At 33.6% G+C, this 17,482-nt stretch overlaps 1 protein-coding gene across 2 annotated transcripts in view; it reads right to left on the bottom strand.

Annotated features, from left to right (window-relative positions):
- CSNKA2IP (casein kinase 2 subunit alpha' interacting protein) overlaps positions 1 to 6,260 on the bottom strand; it is a 119,471-nt gene extending 113,211 nt beyond the window's left edge. The window contains exons 1-2 of one of the 2 annotated variants that reach the window (XM_032882223.1): positions 6,204 to 6,260; positions 4,607 to 4,680 (exon numbers count right to left, since the gene is read on the bottom strand). The gene's annotated coding sequence lies outside the window, so the exon portion shown is untranslated. Of the gene's footprint in view, positions 1 to 4,606; positions 4,808 to 6,203 lie in introns of those variants that run through there. The other variant, XM_032882225.1, reaches the window with a different exon arrangement.
- Between the last annotated feature and the right edge of the window lie 11,222 nt (positions 6,261 to 17,482).

Genomic DNA, 17,482 nt, shown 5'->3' with positions numbered 1-17,482 from the left:
TCCACAAACAAAATTTTATTGGTGTCAGGAATTATCTCATATATATCACCAGAATATTATAAACTGTTTTAACACAAAATGGGCCCACCCCTACAGATAGTTAACAGTTTATGACTATTAATTTCAAGAATACCTTTTCAATAGAACTTGAGCCTAGTTCCAATTTCTAGCAGAAACGTTATTAGTATCTACTAAAATTCTACCAAAAAGTCTTTAGCATTTGGGACTAGAAGCCATAAAATCTTAAAGATTTAATCCTGCAAAACACTGCCAAAATTATTCTTATTGAAATGCCAAGGATCAGAATTTCTTATTATGGGTCCTCCCATAAATAAACTTAATAATAGAGAAGAATGATTGATTGACCAGGAAGATCCATTGTGAAATCAAAACTGGGAAAATGAAAACCACCATGTAGCAATATCTTCTGTGTTCCATCACAGTTAAGGTAACTTTGAAGTTCACATTGCCGTTATTTGCTTCATAAATGCTAGCTGCTTGATGTTCTGTTCTAGCAAAAGAACAAAATATAAAGCAGCTAGTATATAACTGAAAAGAGGACATAAATATTTTTCTCTCAGTGTCTAGATGGCTTTTGGCATTTGTTTAGTAATTTATGTGCAATGGCTCTTTGATCCCCAAATTACTGACCCTGTCTACTTCATTATAACATGAATTCACTACCATTAAAATAGTCTATATTTTATTATCAGAAAATACTTAAAAGTTGCCTACTTTGATTTATACATCAATGTCATTCTTTATCAAATAGGATTGTGTTACTCAAATTAGTGACTTTCATATAATGAATTCAGCTAATGATTTCTAACCAAGCCCAGGGATAATGCTTATTAAGAATATGGCCATTTCTGTCAACAGACTCACTAGAAAGATAAGAAGCAGAGTCTAGTTATAAAAATGTTCCCTTTATTCTGTATCCTTTTTCTCATTTCTTATCAGTACGCCACAGAATGGCACATAGAGTTTAATTATTGTGGTTGTTGAAGATCATTATCGCCATCTACCAAGTTTATCACTTGTCATAGGAAATCAGAAATTAAGTTCTGTTGGGGATTCTGCTGCTTTATAAACTTCTGCATGGGCCATGTCTATAAAATGAGGAGATAGGTTTAGGGATATGCCATCCCGAAGCACTTTGTACCCTGGGCATTTTCAACAGCAAGCCATGGCATAAATGTAACCATATATGAAAACTACTCATAAATCTGGAACTCTGTCCAATAAGGCATCCCCTCGCCACATGTGGCTGTTTAAATATAAATATAAATAAATAGCAAATAAAATTTATAATTCTATTTCTCAGTCACACAAGCAAAACTTCAAATGTTCATAGTTCCATGTGACTAGTGGCTACCAACAGAAAAGGAAATTTCACATAAATGGCTATACTATATCCGTCAACTCTTGGAACTGGGAATAATATTATCAACTTGCCAAAATTATCAACTTGCAAAATTAATCAACCTGTATCCAAGAACTAGTGGATGTAGCAGAGTTATTTATATACAGTTTGTTTTTTTTTCTAAACCATGACTCTTACTCTTTTTATTTTCTAACACTGGGGGAAGATACATTCAAATGACTTTTTAATAAAAAAATTATTTTTAATAAAAAAATTTTGAGTATAATATATGCTTCCCAATGCTAAAGTATTTCTTACTAAGTCATGCAGAATCCTCAAATCATATATCTACACTGTAGCAAAGATTTATTTCAAAGATTTTTTACTGTGGTATATTAGTTGTTAATGCTCAAAAAAAAAGACATACATATAAATATACACACACACCCCACATGTTTTCAAATAAAAACTATCAAACAATACTAACACCAAAACTTATTTGGCTAGCAATATAAGCAGGCAACTGAGATTGATCTAAGTTTGGTGACTCAGATTTAATAATACCTATTTAATGACATAATATTTTACATCTTCTACTTATTAAGAGGCAGAATACAATGAATAAAAATATGCAATATAGAATTATAGAACATCCATTGTTTTCAAACATTCCAAATATATACATTCAAAAATGGTACCTGCTTCAAGGAATTATTTTCAGAAAAATGAATTGCCTTCAGATTTTCTGAAATATTCTTGTAAATAACATTAATGGTATCATATCTTAATGCTTCAGGAACTTACTTTGTTTTTGAATTCAAGATCATCTTAAGCCAAATCTGGATCATAATTTATGGTTATAATCAAGATGAAATTAAAAATAAGGTATTTCTTATGATAATGACAATAATAGTTATGTTAATGATAATAAGGTAGCATTTATAGACTGTCCATGAAATATCAAGAGGTGTTGAGTATTTGAGATAATTATTGTAGTCTTCATAATTTTTCCCATCTAACAGATAAGCAAACAGCTATTCATAAAAGTATCATAACTTGCCAAATGTCACATGACAGTCACACTGCAGAACAAGGACTCAGACTCAGACATTTCTAGATGCAAATCTAGAATGCTAAGGTTAATTCTTAAAGAGAAATTTAAAAAAATGTTTTCTTACTTAATAATGCTTTTTACTTCCACAGTTTCTGTTCTAATGATTTACATTATATCCTGATTCTGGTCAATATATACTGTACGTTTTAAGATGTGATTTTTTTAAAGGAAAATAAGCTATGAACTGAATTATTCCTCCAAATACATCTTATTTTTAATGTAGAAAATCAATAAAACCCTTCAATGAAAATTAAGAGTCTTCAAATAATTGTTCATTATAATTAGATATTGGGTCATTTGGTATGGTTTTCATCAGTTAACATGGTTACTTTTATTTTAATTGAAACATAAACATGTGTCCATATAAATCTGCAATGTGAAAAAAATAGGAAAAATAATTTGTGTAAGTTTTAGTATGTTTACAAAAGACTAACAAAATTTGATATGAAATAGTAAATTTGTTGATCTAGCATACAAACTCTGAATCCAGAGTTTTAGTTTTTGAAGTTGGTACACAGTTTTAAAATATAACTTAGAATGATTATCTCATATAGAGTTCAATACGCCAAAGGCTCACATAAATATCATGTACCACTGAACACTATCAATTAAGTATATAAACCTAAGATAAAGCTGTTCAGGTGGCATACTATACAAAGTGGAATCATTACAGACAGTTTGTATCAATTAAGAAAGTTCAAGCAGTTATTTAAATACTTGAGGCTATCCATTAGCCTTCAAAGCTCAAAGAAATCATCAAAATGTAATTATATCCAGCCTGGTGATTGGCACTTAAGTTTATAAGAGGTTATGAAAGCCCCACAGGTCATGATTGAACAAATAACTCCTGATCACGGGACCAGTGATATCTTAGAAGAACAAGATTATAGAGAAGAGATCTTGGTATTTAAGTATGTGCAGTTTTTGAAAAGAAAGATCTGAAATAGCAACTGTTATTTTAGAAACAATGCCAATGAATCAGCATAAAATATATCTTTGTGAACAATTCAGTTTCTAACAATATGTACACAAACCATATACTACTTTTTTTTTTTAAATGGGGAATGCTATAAATCTTAAATTCAATCTCAGAAGGAGCATTAACCAGTAGTACATCGCGTCTTACCTAGAGGTTTCCTTTCTACAGATGTCTTAACCCATTTAATCATGCTCCTAAATACTACCCCATGGCAGGCAATTAAGACTAAGTATTCAGAATATACATCTGTGTACCTATTTCTTTTGAAACAAGAAAAGAAAATTACTTAGCTGTAATTCTTACTCTCAGTGAATCGTAATTACAATGACTCTAAACCTTCTGAACTCAAGTGCTCCTCTTGGGCCTCTGAGATGTGTGTGTGTGTTTGTGTGTGTGTGCACACGCGTGTGTGTGTATCACAACCAGCAAGTTTCGAGTGATTCGTTGTCCTCACAAATAGGCAAACACACCTCCAATTCTTCAAGTCCAAAGTATGTCTAAAACTATCAGCTTTACATTTCAAGACAGGCAGAAAATAGTTAATGGAGCCAGTTATAATGATGACCCAGAAGATCAAGAAGAAAAGTTAAAAAAAAAATTACTTCAATAGGTCTAAATAAAGTGTCTCTCCACTTAAGGACACAACCTTAAATTTTTACCCCTGTAGCTGGGAGCTATTCTAGTTATTACTCATTTTACCCAAGAATTATATGGTTTATCAATGTTCTAAGATTTGTAAGAGTACTGAATCTGAAAATAGTTTAACTATGGGTGATTCAGAATTCCCTTCAGGATATTTTTCCCTGCCCTAAGCATCATCTTTAAAACATATATCATCATCAATGCTAATCTTATAGGTGCAGAATGCATAGGAAATGGAGTTTTCCTGTATATACTTTCAAATATGTGTGGGAATAAATCTGCTTTTAGTTTACTTAATGGACATTGCTCCCTTAATCATAAAAGCAAAGATGGGAACAAAAGTTTATTCATTGGCATTTTTTACATGTTAGGTTTTCAGGTCAACAGGACTTCAGTATACACAGAACAACAGTATACACATGTATGTGTGTGCATGCACACACACACACAGAAAGACTTTAACACACCCTTATATATGGTATAAACAGCCATGTAACGAAGAACTCACCAAAACACTCTAGCTGCTGAAACTTCTTCTCATCACTATTGCTGCAGTAACTCTTGGGTCTTCATTAATTTTCACTGGTGAGAAAATAAATGTCCAGGATCTCCATTACCCCATTGCTTGAATCCTTGGTGCCATGAGAACTTTGATGGTTTACCCTCACTGCTGGAAGATGAGGGTGGGGAGTGTGACTAGGAGGCTGTGTTTCCACACCCACCTTTAAGTCCACTTCACAATGGAAGATGTGTTCCAGAATCTTGGATTGAAAACTAGAATAAGTTTTCCATAGAAATAAAAATCTGAATAACTGAGACTTCTCAGATAATGAGTATTACAACTCAGCTACTTTACAGAATTTTGTAGACTGGTCAGAATAAATTACCTCATATAACATCAATGTTATTAGAAAAATATATTCAGAGTTTTAAAATCTTTAAAAAACATTTTTTTAAATATATACTGCTCATATTTTGGAGAATGTCCATAATTAAAAATACAAAGAAATCAAAGTTACTATTTTATAAAATCATAGAATTTTACATAATTTTTAGTGGACATACTTTTCAAATATTTGCACTAACAAATGATTAAATTGTAAATAGTAAAGCCTGGGGAGAAACAAGCTTTGCCCAAGATAGAGAGGATAAGATAATGAAGTAATATATTTATGTGCATGATTTTTATTCTAACTCAATTGTCTATTTTGGGCTTTTTTTTCTTCTATAGATGTGATAACACTGCACAATTCTTTCCCTTTTTATCAAAATTATCATTTTTTTTTGCTTTTTTTGCTAATCAGCATGTAACAAAACAAAACAAAACCTTCTATTGACCCCAGTCTCCACATTACCTACTACTCCACTTCTTTTTTATGCAGAAATCTTCGAAAGTTGCCTTTAATTATATTTTCAATTCCTTTCCTCTCATTCTCTTAAACCCACTCCAAATCAAGCCTTAAGCCCACTGTTCTACCAAAATTATTCCTGTCAAAATTATTACTGACATCCTTGTTGTTCAATCCAACAGTCATTCTCTGCCCTTGACACAATAGAGCATTTGACACAGTTAACCATAGGCTCTTTCTCAAATCATTTTCCAGGATACTTCCCACTCTGTTTTCCATCTTTCTTACCACTTCACCTATTCTTGCTTCCTCTTCTCTACTTCCTTAGTGATCCCATGTAGTTCCAGGACTTTATGTCAGTACTTTAAGGACATTGTTCCATCACTTTATGAAGTTTGTGGTTTTTCAAATCATTATTACCCTGTAGGTAATGAGTCATTTTTCTATTGCTGTTTTCAAGATAATCTCTTTACCTTTGGTTTTCAGATGTTTGACAATGATGATCTTAGTTTGATTTATATTTGCCTTCTTCTGGTTAGCTTTTTAAATCTGTAGTATTGTATATTTCATCAAACTGGAGAAACTTTCAGCCATATTTTCTTCAAATACATTTTCGGGCCCATTCTCTTTCCTCTCTTCTGGGCTCCAATTACAACTGTGTTAGACTTTTTGCTATTACCCACAGATGCTTAAATATCTGTTAAAATTTCTGATCTTTATTATTTCGCTTTTTCAGAATGAATAATTTCTACTAACCTTTCTTCAAGTTCATGGACTCTTTCCTTTGTCATCTCCATTCTGCTGTTAAGCTCATCCAGGGACTTCTTTAATTCAGAAACACTTTTTCTGTTCTAGAATTTTCACTGGATTCTCTCTTCATGTTTTTTGTCTTTCTACTAAAATTCTCTGTATTTTCATTCATTATAAGCATTTTTACCTCACTGAGCACAGTTAAAACAGCTACTTTAAAATACCTGCTTGATAATTCCAGCATCTTCATTATCTGGGTTGATATTTCTCTTTAAAATAGTCACATTTTCTGATTCTTCATATGTTAAATAATTTCAGATCACATTTAGGGTACTATAAACGTTATTTTGGAGAAACTCTATATTGTATTCCTCCAAAAAGTAGAAAAAATTTTCAATAGAGAGTTAATTAAATCAAATTAAAACTACAAACTATCTCACCAAAGTAGCTCAAATGTCCTTTCATTTCTTTTGTCTTTAACTGAAATTTTTTTCAATCATGTATGGTTCAAGGATCAGCCAGAGATTTCATAGAGTTTGTACATAGGGAGTAGGGCTCCCCTTTTCTGGCTCTGTATCCTCATTCACTCTCTATTCTCTGTGGTTACCCCAAACTCTGTCTTCTGATTCTTCAGGACAGAAAAACAAGCTTTCCTACTGCAGTTTAAAACAGGCCTTCCAGAAACCACTGAGACAGTACTCAAGCTAAAAGCTATAAAAATGAAGAAATTCACCCAGTACTGTTACTTCTTACAAGTTTCAATTTTCCTTCATAACCTGCCTGGTTTGTTAACTCCTCAGAGCCTTTGTAGTAGTTGTTTTTGGTATTTTATTTAGAATTTATAGTTGTTATTTGCAAGATGATCTGTTAGAAGTATTACTCAAACATATTATTGGTGAACTAGCCTTCAATTCAGCCTCAGAGAGGCTGATAAATATTATCTCTATGCTGAAAACTCCTTTATTAACTACTTCTCTACTCAAGGTTTTCCAGACTCATGTAGTTAACTGTATGCTCAAATTCCAATTGGCCAATAAACACTTCAAATTTAATATATCATATCAAAGATTGATATCCTGATCTTTCCTCCAATCATCTGAGTAGGTTGCAACTTCATCCTTCCAGTACCTCAAGACAGACATTGTTTTTAGCCAACTTTGTAGTTCTCTTGACTCCTTCCTTTCTCTCATATCCTTCTTCTGGTCCATTAGGAAATCCTATTGGTTCCATCTAAAAAATACACTCAGAATCTAATCACTTGTGTTCAACTATCTTCCCTTGCCTGGATTATAGCAATAGCCTAACTGTTCTTATTGTGATTATCTTTGCCCCCTCAGTCTATATTTACTGTAGTTGGCAGAATGATCCTTTGAAAAGGCTAAGGGCTGCATTACTCCTCAACACTTTTACAGCATCTTGTTTAACTCAAAGTAAAAGACAAATTCTACAAAATGAGTTGTAAGCCCCAGCTTACTATCTTGCTTCCTCTGTTTTATTCCCTTCTACAGTTCAGAGGAGCTCTGACAGGAGTACAGGGACTTCTGAACTAAATAACAAGTATTCTTCTTAAATACTTACTTCTTATATAGGAAGTGAAGATTTTAAGTTTAAAAGCCAAGGATCTGCTGCCTTTTTTTCTTCCAGTCCTACAATGATAACATGCAATCCTACAATGATAACATCCTACAATTTCTGGATGCCTATGCTGGAATGAAGGGTCCCAAGGCCCAAGAAAAGAAAATCAAAGAAGTTTAAGTGTAGGGGAATGAAGTCAGGCAGAGAATGAAATAAGTGATGGTAAGGAGGATATTTCAGTCAACACCTCAAAATATTCACAAATATTAGCTTTAATCTTTACCACCTGAAGAACTTACTATACTTGACTTAACCTTTTGTTTAAAAAAAATGTAGCAAAAAGAATAAAGGAAGATGAGAAAATGCAAGTAATCTTTTTTCACAAGGTAGATTTCCACTGTAATGTTGAACTTACCCAGGATTTTCATGAAACCAAAGATCATATACTAGTTCTGAGGCTTGATGAATTAAGAAAAAAAATCGAATTGGGTAAGAGTGTGAATGTTTTGCTGTCTGAGCCTAAGTATAGTTTAGAGATTCAGGAACACATAAATGGAGAAAGAAAAAGAATTATCCTCCTTTGACATAAAGTAATGAGAAACAACCTGACATAACATATTAGCATCAAATAAAGCCAAAATCGAAATGAAGAAATTCTTAGCCTTAATGGAGGTCATATGTAAACATACAGAGAATTCCACACTAGCTTTAAAAGGAAACTTGGGAAATTAACTTCCACACATGATTAACTTTGAGGTTTTTAGAGGAAAGTAACAGCCTATATCCCAAGTAATATTATTTAAAATTTAGTTTCTTCTATAATTAATGAAGCAATTGAAAGTGATTACCTTCTTATTGCAAGGGAGTACAAATTTTTGTGGGAGTAAAAAATTTTTTTAAAGTTAACTCCTCGGGATACTTGCATTGTCTCTTCCCCTTGCCAGGCACAATCTTCCCAGCCTGGTCTCTGTCTCGGCTGAAACAGCACTTCCTCAGAGACCTTGCTGGACGTCCTGCTTAAGAAAGTCAATGCCATCGCATTTCTATTATTCACTAACTCTACAGTCTGTTTATCTAATTTTGTAATTATATGCTCACTTTTATATTTACTCCTTTATCACCTGCATTCTACATCAGATTATAAATGACACAAACAAGCTGTGTCTTTACTTAATTCCTTAAAGTGTATCAGTCACTTAGCATAATGCTTTAGTACAGGGCACATAATCAATTAAATATTTGCTAAATGAATAAAAGAAAAAAGCAATAAAATTTGCAGCTAACTACTCTGAGGAGTTTTTAAGTGATTCATAGTTTTCTGAATGACAAACACACTCTATGTCATTAAGTACTTATTAAATGTAATGATCTTTTCTGTTTCTAACTTAGTCTAATACTCCACTGCCTCTAAAACTGCTATATAGGGCTATTCTGGGAAATGCTTAAAAATGTGCTCTCTACACAAAAAATAATGTGCATATATATACACACATAACTTTATTTTAAGTCTTAACTTTATTTTAAGTTTTACTGACATAAAAAATATATAGGATACAATTTACAAATAATAATAAAACATACAATATTCCTCATTGAAAATTCCAATAAGCCAATTATCACAGACGGATTTTGTTGATTTTTGCCAAACTCCTGTATCCATAGCCAATCTATATTTGAGACTGACAAATGAGTATAATTCCAATGTGGGTATTGTTTGACATTTTTGTTAATGTTTCTGAGTACAACAAAAATGACAAAATAGAGACATTCATCAGAACTTCACACATTTGTCAATGGTGTTAACAACTTTCCTGCTGACTCAAATAATAGTTTACAAATACTAGAAGAATATTTTCTCAGATTCTTGTGGTCTTCACACTAACACCTATACACACAACACACTTTTAAATTTAATCTGCATTATGCATATGTTCTTTATCACTTTCTTATGTGTAGACCAGCAATAGAAAATAAGGGTCAGATATTAAATATGTTAGATTATATGGGCCTTATACTCTGTGATAATTATTCCTATTCGCTATTTTAACACAAAAGCAGCCACAGACAGTATGTAAACAAAAGGGGATGCTTGTATTCCAATAAAACTTAGACTATGCACACTAGTCTATGTACAAATAGTCGAACTATGTACAAAAACAAGCACTGGGCTGAATATGGCCCAGGGATGTAGTTTGCAATCCTTTGCCTAGATAATTAACAGAACTATAAACTGGGCCTAAATTTAAGCACTTGCCATTTTAATGGTTCACATACTCCCTCATTGCTGATTTCAAGTTACCAATGTGATATCACTGCATGCTGAATTGAAAAGAGATGGAAATAGAACACAATTATATAGTATTTCCACCATACAGTTACCTATAATATATATAGAAAACCTAGAGTATGGATAACAGTGAAAGATAGTAAAATAATTAGAAAGTGAGAAGTTATATTTATTAACTTTGCTTTTAATATATTTCGCTTAACTGAAGTTTATGTAATTTAATTTTTTTGAATGGCTGAGTTTGAAAACTGACCCATAAAATTCCCCCAAATTTAACAATCTGCTTTCCTGAGCTGATAGGAATAGGCTTCTGCACGCTACAGCTCTATCTCCTTCCTTGAAATTCTCTCTACACTTTGCATCTCCTACTTCAACATGGTTCTCTTTTTTCTTCTCTGACTCTATTTATTTTCAGGTAGCTCCTTCTCCTACTCTCATTTCCAATTTATAGTGTTCAGCGTGACTCTGTCCTTCCATCTCTTCATAATCCTGTATCATGCTCTGTTACCATAACTTCAACCACTCCTTCATTATTGATTATGCTCAGAAATATATATTTTGCTCTGTATTATCATTCACATTTCTAAATGCACTGCTGTTTTATTTATATATGTAATATATATTTATATATTAAATATATTTTAATATATATTAAATTTATGTATTTATATTTTTATATATTTTTAATATATATTAAATATATATTATTTATTTATTTATTTCCTTGTGGATGCTTTGATGCCCTATAGTCATTTCAAATTTAATGAGCCTAAAATCAGTCATCAAATTTTCTGGTCCCCTCTCCCTCATGCCTTAGTTGTTGAAGGTATTTTTGTCAGTGAGACCAGCTTGAAATTTCTAATTCACCTTCTCCTTGGGTTAGATTCCTTCTTTAAAAATAAAAAAAAAGACTTTACTGATTATTTATTTAACAGAGAATGAGGAGGGGGTAGGGGTAAAGGGACAAGTAGACTCCCTACAGAGCAAGGACCCTGGGATCATGACCCAAGCCAAAGTCAGATACTTAACCTACTGATCCACCCAGACACTCAGGCCTATATTCCTTCTTATCAGTATTTCCTGCTAGATATAGTCTGTCACATCCGTCTCTATTCACATTTCCACCATACAGCTCACACAAGAATTATAGTCTCTTGGTTGATCTCTGGATCTTCAACTTTATCACCCATTTAAGGTTTCTTTTTTGTGCAATGAGGCCCATTTATTCTAAATCCTGAGTTTATCATACTTAAACCCTTGATTAAGGCCTAAAATGTATTTGATTGTCTACACCAATGATTTAAGTCTAAATTTCATGCCTCTCAATTTCAAGAGTTTCATTATTTTTCAACCAAGTTTACCTTTACTAAGCAATGCCATTATTCAGTATTTCCCCAAGTAGACAAAATGCTTAGATATTGTAATTTACATTTCATTTTCATATGAGTAGGCAGGCAATAAATAACTTCTTGATTTGTTATCTGTTAATGCATTTTTAAATGAGTGGAGCTGCATCAGGAAACTCAAAAGATATGCTCCTATTGAAACAATAAATATACAATATATTGAGAAAGATACAGGCATCCTAAAGATATTTCATAAAGAAAAACTTACCATTCATCTATATTCAATAGACTGAATAAAAAAGCCAAGTCTTATGAATTGTGCTGTGCTAAGGACACTAGGATAAATAAGATACTTTTTTTGATTTCAGAAAGCTATAGTCTACTCAAGTAACAGTATGATCAACATATTTTTAAAAGAACATTGCCTCAGAAAGTCTGCATAGTCTTGGTAAAAAAGGAATTAAAAGCTAAAAAATCCACGTGTCATTTCAAGGGCTAAATATTAGGCTTATTGAAGAATATCCCTTCATTAGATAAATTAGAAAAACTATTTAACAAGGTATTTTTAAAATTAACTTTTAAAATATACATTGAATTCCAGGCAATATTAAATATCATGTAAATATTTAAAAATATTTTATCTCATTTCAAATTTTAATAGAGATTTTTATGACCTAAACATTTAATTAATCCATATTTTATGAGAATTTTTATTTTTTAAAAAATATTTTATTTATTTATTTGAAAAAGAGAGTGAGAGCAAGAGAGCATGAGCCGGGAAGAGGCAGGGGGAGAGCCAAAACAGATTTCCCACTGAGCAGGGAGCCCGATGTGGGGCTGGATCCCAGGACCCTGAGATCATGACCTGAGCTGAAGGCAGACACTTAACCAGCTGAGCCATCCAGGCCCCAGAGAATTTTTACATTTCTGTAAATTTTGGGATGCTTTGGAAAGCACAAGCAATTTTGGATTATAATGTGTTCTACCTAGCAAATTAATAATGTTCCATCCACGAGAACATACATTTCTACCTGTGGTGAAAAACAATCTTTTGTTAATGACCAGATACTCCAGAAAAGGAAATTGAAGAGATGCCTGAATGGCTCAGTCAGTTAACCATCTACCTGCAGCTCAGGTCATGATCCCAGAGTTCTGAGATCAAGCCCCTCGTCAGGCTTCTTTCTCTGCAGGGAACCTGCTCTTCCCTCTGCCTGTCACTCCCCTTGCTTGGGCATTCTCTCTGTCTCTGGCAAGTAAATAAATAAAATCTTAAAAAAAAAAAAAAAAAAGGAAACCGAGTATGTTTAAAAGCACTTCTTAAGCACCTCAGAGTAATCTCTCGTGCAATTATAAATATTACACAGGATGTTATAGATATAAAAAATACTGTAAGATTTAAAGATTATTACTTAGTTGGCTTATCTAAGTAAAAGTATTTGGTACTTCCCTTCTCATTAAGGGACAACTGTATAGTTTTGAGAGTTTTTTTCCTAATATAAATTCACCAAAATTTGTTAGTCGTAAGAAAAGTGAAATTCTATTTTTTCCATTATAAACAACTTCCAAAATCTTAGAAGTGACTGCCCATTATAAAGATATTAAACAATACAAACATATTTAACTCAGCCATCAGAAAGCATAAAACATACAATCTTTCTGCATCATAAAAATAGTAATGAATAATGATCAAAATCCAGAGTATTTAAGTCCTCACTTATATTTTAAAGTGAAATTAAAACACACTTAAGAAAAGGAATGAAAAATACATAATATATTGTTTGCCCATCTGGATTTCATGAAATTCTTAATCTTCATTGTTATAGGAAGCCTTATAAATTAGCTTTCCTTGGTTCAAGGGGATTAAGCAGAAATCTGTCTTCACTGTTCCATTAACTCTAGTGGTGGACATTAAATCTCCTTCTTGGAATTAAATGTCTTAAAATTGTGTAAAGACAGAAAATGAATCTTTGTGGTGAACATTTTCTTGAGTAACTTTGTGTTTCTAATGTGATAATCTGTATGTTACCTTTAAACCACACTTAAACCACTTAAAAGTAACTCTGAGCTGAGTAAGAAAGTGGGACAAAGATCTGTTTCAGCTCCAAAATGCTATGATCTCACACTATAAGCCTTTTTTAATGGCCTCAAGAGCTTAGGACATTTTTTCTAAAGTCAACGTAGATGTCATACCTTTTAAACATTAAGAATTTTTATCCACTAGTTACCCAGTACCAAACCTCATGATAATTGTCAGTGACCAAACCAGTGTCAATTTTAGACATGTATGATGTGATGAGACATGAAATAAAACTCTTTTTCTCACATGGCTCACTTTGAAGGCAAATGCCAAAAGGTGCTCTGATTTGTTTTGTAAAAAGTAATGCTATTAGAATATCTGCACAAAGCTACTACTTTAGAAATAAAAGATACAACCTTAAATGTGTACTTTATGTATATTTGACAAAAATCAATACCCCCCTACTATGGAAAAAAGAAAGAAGGATAAGAAAGAGAGAAAACAGAGAAATCTGCATTTAAAAAGCAACTCTGCAACTCAATTGCCTTACATTCAAAAATTACTTACCTTTCAAGCATCATTTTTCTTATATGATTGGTATGAGGATAATGAAAAAGTATACATGAAACATTTATTGTATACCAGCTTCTTTAACCTTAAAACTGAAATGAAATGTGATTTACTACCGATCCCTTTTTTCATTGGAGTTTACTATATGTGAGCATTCTACGTTCTTAAATTCTTTTTAAAGAAGCTATATGATTCACTTGTTCAGCAGCAGGAACCCAGAAATTTGGCCAGATACCTAGAGTGTGGGTTAGTTTCTGTGCTAGTGATTCATTAATCTATATTAAAGTGAGCCCAAAGTGAAAAATGCCAGTATGAATACATTGGTTAAAAACATACAGTCTTCAGAAGAGTAGCAATGATACAGCTTGGATTCTCTATTTCTATGTCCCTCTGTGGGGGATGCCCTTCTTATCCTTCAAAATTCACCAAAGTGAGAATAAATATCCCTTCTGGAACAGTAAGATCACAACACACAGAATTCCTCTGGTGACTTTGAAACAGATCAGTACCAAGGCATCTGAGACCACAGGGGCATCTGGTCCAGTTTTCAGTCACCACAGATTTCTGCTGAGCTACCTATGGCTCCTGCTGCATGGCGCAGGCAGATCTAAAGGTTCTGCTGCGTCTACGCCAGGCTTAGGGGCTTTGTTGAAGCTGTCTGTGCCCATGATCCCACCTGCCAAGACTCCAACTAGCCATTCTACCCTCAGATCTCCCAGCCTCACCAGCAGTGCTACTGGATATAAGGAATGGTTGTTCCTAATTTCAGGACTCAGAGATTTCCTCCTCAGCTCCTTCCCTGAACTTCTAAAGCATGGAGAATACTTGCAGTCTAGAGAGGAAATATCACTCTCTAACACGATATGTTCAAGACATTTTGTCTCTACCCATGAGAAGTATCCTTTTAACTCTTCCACTTTCCCTCCAAATTTTCCTAAAGACAGGTTTTCAGAAAACAAAATGCAGATTCGCAACTTCCTTTCCATTCTCCCCATGCCTGGTTTGATGACCATAGTAGAGAAATAATACCTCCTTAAATGGACAAAAGAGGAAGAAAACCAGAACACAAGAGAAAAATATATAAACTTAACATCTCAAAATTTTATCTATCTATAAGGGTATTACCTCACCCTTTTTGTTTTTCACTGAAATAATCTGAAGTATATGAAGGTTCCATTGCCCTACCCTGATTTTATATAAGAGAATGAAAGAAAGGTAGAGTCTTTGACAAAAAAGGTCCTTTTTTCAGTTATTTTTACGTTCTCACCTTTTGCATTACAGAAATCTGGGTAAAGAAGAAAGGAGGATAGTAGATAAGGCCTACAATCTGCCTCAACTGTCTTACCTGAAAAGTGAATCCTAAAAGATGCTCAGTCTATTTGCTACTTCAGAAATGATGCGTAATTCCTACCCTTACTAGCCCATGGGTTTCATTGTTTATTTCCATACATCTGAATGTCATTGTGTATTTCTGATTGTCCAGCATCCTCAACCTCTACCTGTCACCTAATTCCCTCTGGTAAGCATTTGAACAAGCTTAACTCTCTTCAATCTCGAATACACAAAGCTTCCCTCCACTGATAAGCCTTCAGTCAACTACCACCTCCCCCCATCCTTCAACCATCAGAGCCCAACTTTACTGAAGTTACCTATAGTCAGTCTCCAATATCTGTCATTCCTCAAATCACACAATCACTGATACTTTACTGAAGCAGGTCTCAGCGAAGCTTTCTCCTCACTGCTATATCCAATAAGACTTGCCCAGTTCTTATTTTATTTCCGCTTTACTATTTTCTGGTCTGTGTCCCCCATTCAACTATTATCTCTATGAAGGCACCTATGTATACTGACTAGCATATAGCATCCACCCAAAAATCCACTGTCTAATGAATGAATAATAGAAAGGAATAGAAAAAAAACAGTCCTCCCTAACATAATTTCCAGCAAGGAAAAAATGTTCTCTTGAAAAACAAAGATTTAGACTTTGTCTGAAACAAATTCAGATACACCTTAGGTTTTAGTGTTGTGTTATCTTTGTTGCTTTGCCACTGCTATTGCTACTTGATTTTATAATATTGCTACTTGATTTTATATTAAGCTTTGATGGAGCTTAGGGAGGACTTTTTTTAATATTCTCTTCAAAGTGATTTTCCAGCCACACTATTCTTGGGACTCAGTTCCAAAGTAAGAACAGAGGACCCTATCAAATACTTCAAAATATTTAGTTGTAACTAATCTCTCAAACTCATTATGAAACAAATCTTCATTTATAAGGTTTCAAGTTATTTTTACCTTGGTATTATATTACTTTTACATTTACAGTATAGAATTTTCATGGTAGGGAAACTGTTTTATCTTACATTCCATTTTCTATTTCAAGTATCTTATTTTTGTAATAATTCAGTAGATACTATGTAATTAATGGAACCAAAATCCTTTCCATAAAGAAAATTTTCACCATAACACCATCAATTTTATAATATTTCAAAAATCACTGAAAATAAAAATAATAGCACATATAATATTCAGGAGGAAGGAATACAATATGAGGAGAGGGGTAAGCTAAAATTCTGAAGAAAATAAAGAATGCATTTTTACTTTCTTCTGGTTTGAAAATATAGTAACCAAAGAACTCTAATGATCAGTTTTACTTCTCAGATAAAAAGGTCTCCAAAATGTATTTTAAAAAATATCATAGTAGTATTAAATATTTATTTTACAAATAAATTAACTTCTTTGTTTGGCTTTTCTATTTCTAGTTAAACCACAATACTCTATTGTCTCACAGATGAAGAGCGGAGTGGATAGGGAGTAAGATGGTATGAGAATTGCCACATCTAAGTAATCACAGAATACCTTTAAAAATATCTTCTCCCCATTGGGGCCTCACAGAGGAAGCAGAAGCACTCCCCATTTACTGTACGTTTCAGAACACTTCGTGCTCTCCAGTATTTGGGCCACCTCTGTCCCAGAGGCCCTACTAGATCAGGCAGTCCAGGACCACCTTATCCCAGTTGGTGGGAGTGCTGTTTGTTTTACCCATACTCACCAGGTTCAGAAATAAGGGCATGGGAACCTTCTCTCCAAGACAGACAGGGGTTATGCTTGGCCATCCCTGTGCTTGGCCATCCCTGTCCTTCGGCCTAGACTCGTTGGTAGGTAGCACAGAGCTCTCCCTTTTCCAGCAACACTCTTCACTTCATAATAAGCTTAACTCAGAAACTGAGAGAAGATTTAGATCAGAGGGACCTGGGGCAAGGATCCAGGCTTCTCTGGCGCTGATATTGTAAAGTTCGTGGCTTTGAGGTAGCACGTGTATCTGGTTTTAACTCTGTAGCAAAAGTTCTGAGAGGAGCCCAGGCTTGGCCCCTCCCTTCAAGAATCGAGCCCTCCAGGACCTGCCCGCTTTCTCTCCGCTGTCTCCCCCTGCCCGTCCCCAGCCCAGTCCCCATAGATGGCTCAAACTATCTGCTCAGTGGCTTGTGGGCTG

The sequence above is a fragment of the Lontra canadensis genome, unplaced genomic scaffold, assembly GCF_010015895.1.
Source record: "Lontra canadensis isolate GAN:19392208 unplaced genomic scaffold, GSC_riverotter_1.0 scaffold80, whole genome shotgun sequence".
In the NCBI taxonomy this organism is placed as follows: Eukaryota; Metazoa; Chordata; class Mammalia; order Carnivora; family Mustelidae; genus Lontra; species Lontra canadensis.
Note: the sequence above shows the minus strand (reverse complement) of the source record. Positions and strands in the feature narration are given on the sequence as shown.